Source organism: Mastomys coucha, unplaced genomic scaffold (assembly GCF_008632895.1).
Source record: "Mastomys coucha isolate ucsf_1 unplaced genomic scaffold, UCSF_Mcou_1 pScaffold22, whole genome shotgun sequence".
Classification (NCBI taxonomy): Eukaryota; Metazoa; Chordata; class Mammalia; order Rodentia; family Muridae; genus Mastomys; species Mastomys coucha.
Genome location: NW_022196905.1, coordinates 113,888,778 through 113,896,486, shown reverse-complemented (window position 1 = coordinate 113,896,486; position 7,709 = coordinate 113,888,778).

Here is a 7,709-nt window from a genome sequence, read left to right as displayed (position 1 = left end):
TGCCATTACTAGATGTATGGCTCTGGGCGAGAACCTTGGCCTCGACAGCCCCAGTTTGTGTGTAAATGGGGATGACACGGATGGATACCTCTGTTCCAGGCTTTGAACAGGTGAGCCTGGTGTTAGGTGAGAGACTTGAAATTGTAGAGGGAGTCAGTGTTAGTAGCCTTCATCATTGCCATCTCTATTCTCTATTGACACTACCACTGTCAACACTATCACCACTGTCATCAGCATTGGTACTAGTAACCATCATCATCATCATCATCTTCACCACCACCACCATCGCTATCGTCATCATTACCACCGCCATCACCATCATCACTATCACCACCATCACCATCAGCAGCAGCAGCACTATTACTACCATAACCATCTTCACCATCATCACCATCATCACCTCTGGCCTGCCTGTTCCTGGCTGTGTGTGGAAGCCTGTGTATCCACAGTGGTAAACATACACATACACTACACTACACACACACACACACACACACACACACACACACACACACGCGTGTGCTTCCGACCCATCTGCTTTTAAAAAAAAAAGATTTATTTATTTGTTTGTCTATTTAATGTATGTGATTACACTGTTGCTGTCTTCAGACACACCAGAAGAGGGCATCGGATCCCATTCCAGATGGTCGTGAGCCACCATGTGGTTGCTGGGATTTGAACTCAGGACCTCTGGAAGAGCAGTCAGTGCTCTTAACGGCTGAGCCATCTCTCCAGTCCCCTGTCTGCTTCTTTTTCTGACCTGTGGTGTCATTGTTCCTTCTGATCATCTGCATCAGGGATGACCAGAGGTGTGGGTCAGGGACAGAGGATAGGCAAGCCAGGAGGACATGCACGGATGACAGAGAGCCCATGTGTGAACACAGCCACCTTGTGCTCTCTGTACCAGCACAGCCAGAGCACCAGGGTCCTGGTCCCACATCAGATGCCTCCTGCATGTGGATCTCACGTGTGTCAAGACACACGAGTGGGTGGGCTCCCAGGTAAATGAGGACAGGCTTGGAGGATGGCATTTGATGAGACTCTCCAGGGCCAGAGGGTAGCTGAGGATGCTGGGAATTAAACCCAGGGAACACTTGGGACTCATAGTATTTAGAAAGTGCAGAGCTGATGCGGAGAGTTGGACTGGGGACAGGTGACAACGGGGATGGGCACCTTGGACACACCTGAAGGGTCTAGATTTCATTTTTTAGACTAAATTTGAGTCAGGGTCTCATGTAGCCCAGGCTGGCTTCCGACTCACTGAGTAGCTGAAGATACTTCTCAACTCCGGATTCTCCCGCCTCCACCTTCAGAATGCTGGGATCACAGGTGCATGCCAACCATGCCCACTTCACATGGATCAGACTCAGGTCCTCGAGAATGCTGGGAAAGCTCTCTACCAGCCAAGCTGGATTCTCAGCCCCCACACTCACCAGCTGTGCCAACCGTTTGCATGCACCTCCTTCCTGTATCTCCATTGAGAACAGCTGTCCTTAGGGCGCTGTGACTTTTGTACCCAAGGGGACACCACCAGACAATCTCTGGAGATGTTTCTTGGGTGTCATCAGAGTGAAGAACATCATGCTCAGTGACACACAATTCCAGAGTGGCTGTCCTTCAACAGAAAATGGAGCAGCTCCAGAATTCAATGGCTGCATCTGAGGAACTACACCAGGTAACAGGAATGACGCTCGGCTTCTCTCCCCGGGCGCTGGGGCCAGGACTTACCCTCAAGTGTACAAAACATGTTTTGTTATTGTTTGTTTGTTTTTTATTTTCTTTTTTCTCTTTCTTTTTCTTTTTCTTTTCTTTCTTTCTTTCTTTTTTTTTTTTTTTTTTTTTTTTTTTTTTTTTTAGTCTTTTTGAGACAGGGTTTCTCTGTGTAGCCCTGGCTGTCCTGGAACTTGCTATGTAGACCAGGCTGGCCTCAAACTCAGAAATTCACCTGCCTCTGCCTCCCAAATGCTGGGATTAAAGGCATGCATCACCACTTCCAGCTATTTTTGATTTTTAAAAAAGATTTATTTATTTTATGTATATGAATACATTGTAGCTGTACAGGTGGTTATGAGCCTTCATGTGGTTGTTGGGAATTGAACTTTTAGAACCTCTGTTCGCTCCAGTCAGCCCTGCTTGTTCTGGTCTAAAGATTTATTTATTTATTTATTTTTAAACAAGATTTATTTATTATTATAAATGAGTACACAGAAGAAGGCATCAGATTTCATTATGGGTGGTTGTGAGTCACCATGTGGTTGCTGGGATTTGAACTCATGACCTTTGGAAGAGCAGTCAGTGCTTTTACCTGCTGAACCATCTCACCAGCCCAAGATTTATTTTTTATTATACATAAGTACACTGTAGCTGTCCTCAGACACACCAGAAGAGGGCATCGGATCCCATTCCAGATGATTGTGAGCCATCATGTGGTTGCTGGGAATTGAACTCAGGACCTCTGGAAGAGCAGTCAGTGCTCTTAACCGCTGAGCCATCTCTCCAGCTCCTGTTTTTTGATTTTCAAGGTAGGATTTCCTCTGTGTAGTCTTGGCTGTCCTGGAACTCACTCTGTAGACCAGGCTGGCCTCAAACTCACAGAGATCAGCCTGCCTCTGCTTCCCAAGTGCTGGGATGAAAGCTGTTCACTACCAAGCCTGGTTTGCAAAACGCGTTTTATTCAACTGCTACGGAAACATACCTCTGAGAGGTGTCAAGGAAGTATGTTGGCTCCCGCTTGTCTCCTAGCACATGGGAAGTAGAGGCAGGAGAATTGCAAGACTGGAATGCAGAAAGAGACTGTGCCTCTAAAGAGAAAAAAAGGGCCTAATGTGGTGACAAACATCCATAAATCCAGCACTTGGGAGGCAGAGGCAGGAGGATCAGGAGTTCGAGGTCATCCTCTGCTACCTAGTGGATTTAAAGCCAGCCTTAGGTACATGAGACTCTGTCTTTAAAAAAGAAAAGAAAAGAAAAGAAAAGAAAAATGGTCTAAAAAAAGTGGCTGGGCTGGGCGGTGGTGGTGCACGTCTATAATCCCAGCACTTGGGAGGCAGAGGCAGGTGGATTTCTAAGTTCGAGGCCAGCCTGGTCTACAGAGTGAGTTCCAGGACAGCCAGCTCTACACAGAGAAACCCTGTCTCGGAAAAACCGAAAAAAAAAAAAAAAGTGGCTGGTAGGATTGCTCAGTGAGTAAAGACGCTTGCTGCCAAGCGTGGTGATTTCCATATCAGGGACTCACATAGTAGAAAGAGGGAATTATCTCCCACTGATTGTCATCTGACCTCTGCAGGTGTGCCACAGCACACATGAAACCCCCTCACAAATAAATATAAAATGTACTATTATTATTATTATTATTATTATTATTATTATTAGTTTTTTTTTTGAGATAGAATTTCTCTGTATAGCCCTGACTCTCCTGGAAGTCACTCTGTAGACCAGGCTGGCCTTGATCTCAGAGATCTGCCTGCCTCTGCCTCCAGAGTGCTGGGATTAAAGGCATACGCCACCACTGCCAGACTAAAAACAATTTTTAAAACATTCTTTTTTATTCATTTATTTTATTTATTTTATTTACAGTGTATGAGCACACTGTAGCTGTACAGATGGCCGTGGGCCATCATCTGTATGGCTGCTGGGAATTGGACTCAGGACCTCTGCCGACCCCGCTCACTGCCTGCCCAGCTTGCTCCGGCATAATTCTCTGTAGCTGTCTTCAGACGCACCAGAAGAGGGCGTCAGATCTCATTACGGGTGGTTGTGAGCCACCCTGTGGTTGCCGGGATCTGAACTCAGGACCTTCGGAAGAGCAGTCAATGCTCTTTACCCACTGAGCCATTTTGCCAGCCCTAAAACATTCTTTTAAAGAGAAAAGAAGCTAGGCATAGTGGCACATGCCTTCATCCGGCACTCAGGAGGCAGGTGGATCTCTGTGAGTTCGAGGTCAGCCTGGTCTACAGAGTGAGTTCCAGGAAAGCCAGGGCTACACAGAGAAACCCTGTGTCAAATGAACAATGAGATCTCCCTCCCTTGTTTCGCACTCTATGTCCAACTCTGTGGCACTTGCTGAGGACCTGGAACCGTCAAGTTCTTTTCCCTGAGGTCACCTGTGGCAACCCTCGCTGGGTAGGTGGGGACCTTCCAGAACACTCCTGGGTTTTCCTAGTGTCACTGTCTGTTGCTGACTCCCTGACTCCCGCTGTGCGTCATTCCCAGTGACAGTCTTTGCTAATGTGTAAAATCAGCCAGCAAGCCAAGGTCAGGACCTGGCAATCGCAGGAGCCTCTCCCTGGGGTTATCATGATCTATGATGACCCAAGATGGAGGTCGGGAGCCGGCTGGGTCAAATGCCCTGAGAAAGACCTGGCCATGGCTCACTGGCAAATGAAGAGAGGGCAGTGACAGAAAACCTCACACCCCAAGAGCATGCGCAGAAGCCTTCCTGATTCTGTCTCACGTGGCTTCCTTCTCAAGTAAGGTGGGTGCTTAATTTGAGGTGACAAAATTGTCAATTTGTTGTGTTTTTTTTCTCCTTCTTTAGGGGCTGCAGCAACATACAGAAGTCAGAGCAGCTGGGTGGTAACCTGGGAACTTTCTGTTCCCCAAGCCCAAGCTGTCCCTTCATGGCCTCCCTGCCCCTCCACTTCAAGGTCTTCAACTCTGTCATAAGCTCTTTCCATTTCTCTCAAGTCCAAGGGGTTTTGTTCTACAAGACAGGATCTCACCTTGTAGCCCAGGCTGACCTTAAACTTCCTTCGTAGCCAAGGATATCCTTATCTTGCCACCACCTCCCAAGTGCCGGGATTACAGGCATGCAGCACTATACCCAGTGTTTAGCTAGGAGTTAGTTTTTAAGTCTCTTGGGAGGCACACTCAGATTAAATGTCCCTCAGAGCTTGGTCCCTGGTCTCTGGACTGGCTGACATTAGCTTTCTGCACCTGAGCTCGTCCCTTGATCTGGGAATGAGCTGTGTTGGGGAAGTGTCTCAAACTCAAATGCACCCCAAGTTCAGTCAAGGGCTTCTGGGGGCTGGCTGGCAAGAGCAAGAAGACACAGTGGTCACAGGACAGTGGCCTTCCAGAGAGGGTGCTAGGGCCCAGCGTGGGTGATGGAAATAATGCCCTAAGGTGGGATTCTCTGTTCTCCAGTGGTTGAACTTCTCGGTCAGGGATGGGGAGTATCTGAACTTGGCCAAGGAGCCATGCTGTATTGTGTATGGGAAGACCTGGATCCCTAGGGCTTAACTTGTCTGGACTTTGTTCCCACCCCTTGGCTCAGAAGTCGTGCAAGGAAGGGAATGAGGTAAAGCTTGTGACTGAGGGTGGCTGGCAAGTGTCAGAGACTCCACCCACCTCAGCAGAAAGGTCTCTTTGTCCTGGGAACAGGGTGCACAGCTGGGCTGAGGGGGTGAGATGAAGATTAATGAGCAACCCAGAGGACTGGACATGGAGGCTGCTTGGTGGCCTGAGGTGTCAGGGACAGGAGCTGGCTGACAAACATAGAGGTTGGCTGTCCATGCCAGCCCCTCCTCTCCCGCATCACAGCCAGCAATGTGTGACTTTGAGCGATGGACTTGGTTTCTCTGAACCTGTTCCGGATCATTGGAATGGGTTTTGTCCAGGTAGTTGTACGTTCCGTGGTGGAATGACGTCACTGCTGCTCTGTTACCTCCGCTGTAGTCTCGGGTGACAGCAGAGCACCAGCTGCAGCTCCAGTGTCCCACCCACATCAGCTCTCCCAGGAGAGGAGGCTGTATCTCTCCCCACAGCTGAGCAAGGCACAGAGAGGCTGACTGACTTCCCTAGGGTTACTCAGCTAGGAAGTGGTGTAGCCCCTGTGGGCAAAAGAGCCTGGCTCTAAGATCTGTGTTTTGAATGCTGAGCACATGGCCTCCCCGTAGTAGCCCTGAGCCTAGTCTGCTGTTGCATTACTGTTTTCATTTAAAATTTAAAGAATTAGATTTGTTTATTTATTATCTCTGTGTGTATGTGTAGGTATGTATGTGTATATGTGTATGTGTGTGCATGTGTGTATTTGTGTGTGTGTGTGTGCATGTGTGTGTAGATCAGAGGTCTTTTTTTGGCATCAATTCTGTCCTTATACCATGTTTGTTGGTCTTGGGAACTGAACTCAGGTCATCTATTTGGTGACAAATGTTCATGCCTGGCAAATCATCTCTCTCTCTGTATGTATGTATGTATGTGTATATATGTGTGTGTGTGTGTGTGTGTGTGTGTGTGTGTGTGTTTGTGTTTGTGTTCTTAATCACTTAGCTAGCTCCCCACCCCCATGTGAGCATGTATGTGTGTGTGTGTGTGTGCTCTTAACCACTTAGCCAGCTCCCCACCCCTGTGTGAGCATGTAAGCGTGTGTGTGTGCGCGCATGTGCACGCGAGTGCAGTTGTAATCCTAGCACATGGGTGGTGGAGGTGAGAAGTTAGGATGTTCAGAGTCGTCTTCATTTGCATAGCAGGTTTAAGGCTAGCCTGGACTACACAAGATCCATTTCAAGAAACACTAAAGAGACTCCATTCCTAGAGGCTTGTGGTAGAGAGCGTGTCCGATGTGGGAGAGCCTTGGGAGTTTGCTATTGGTATACCGTAGGCACATAATAAATGCAGATTCTCCTCTATAGATGTGGTACTCTGCCAGGAAGTCTTCCCCAGACTCCATCTTACAGGCACTGTTGAGACCCTGCCTTCTGTGTCCCCAGTACCTCGTGCAAGACTGGCCGCTTGTCAAGGATGGGGGAAGGGCTAACGGGAGGGCAGAGGTGGGTTGGGTGGAGTCCTAGTCGTAGATCATGGCTAAGCAGCTCCTCCTCGCTCCAGGTAGCCGGGGTTAATCATCAGTCCTAAGAGGGGAGAGGTCGGGAGTCCCCAAGGAAGACACAGGATGCCTGTGTTGTCCTGAATCTCGCCTCTCATTTAATATCTAGGGAGACTGAGGCTCAGGATGGACCCCAGGGTGTCAGCCTTGTCCAGTAGGTTGGGGGCAGAAGGGCCCCAAGAGTCTGATTGTGGAGTTTGGAGCACACAGATTTGACTAGACTAACCAGGCAGAAAGTTCAGACATCTTCCCACTTCTACTCCCGCAGTGCGGGGATTCTAGGCACACTACCTCATTTGGTCCTGTTACATGAGTGCTGGAGAGCCGCACTGGGGTTGTCACACATGCCATCTCCCCAGACTCTCCTCAGTGCTTCTGTGACCTCAGAACTCAGCATGGCTTTCCATTCCCTGCCAATCCCACCCCAACATCCCACCGCCTCCCACCCCCTATAGTAAGGGCATACCGAGGGCTGGGGGAAGGCAGGGGACACACTATCTTGTTTGAGGTTAAAGATCTCGGGACTTGGCAGGTGGTAGGTGTCTGGTAAATATTTATCTATTGAGTGCACGAAGGAGTGAACTGCCGTTGCTCTGAACAGTAAATAACACCCAGGCTTCCTCTGCAGGCTGTGAAATGGCAGGGATGGGAACACAATGTGAGAGTCACTCTTCCTATCCAGACTGGAGGACAGGACAGCTGCTGGCTCGGCTGATCCTATCCCCTTTCTATCTTCCTTTCTTCCTTTCCCTCCTTCCCTCCCTCCTCTCTCCTTCCCTCCCTTTCTTCCTTCCTTCACTCTCTCTCCCTCCCCCTCTTTCTTTCTTTCTTTCTTTCTTTCTTTCTTTCTTTCTTTCTTTCTTTCTTTCTTCCTTTCTTTTTC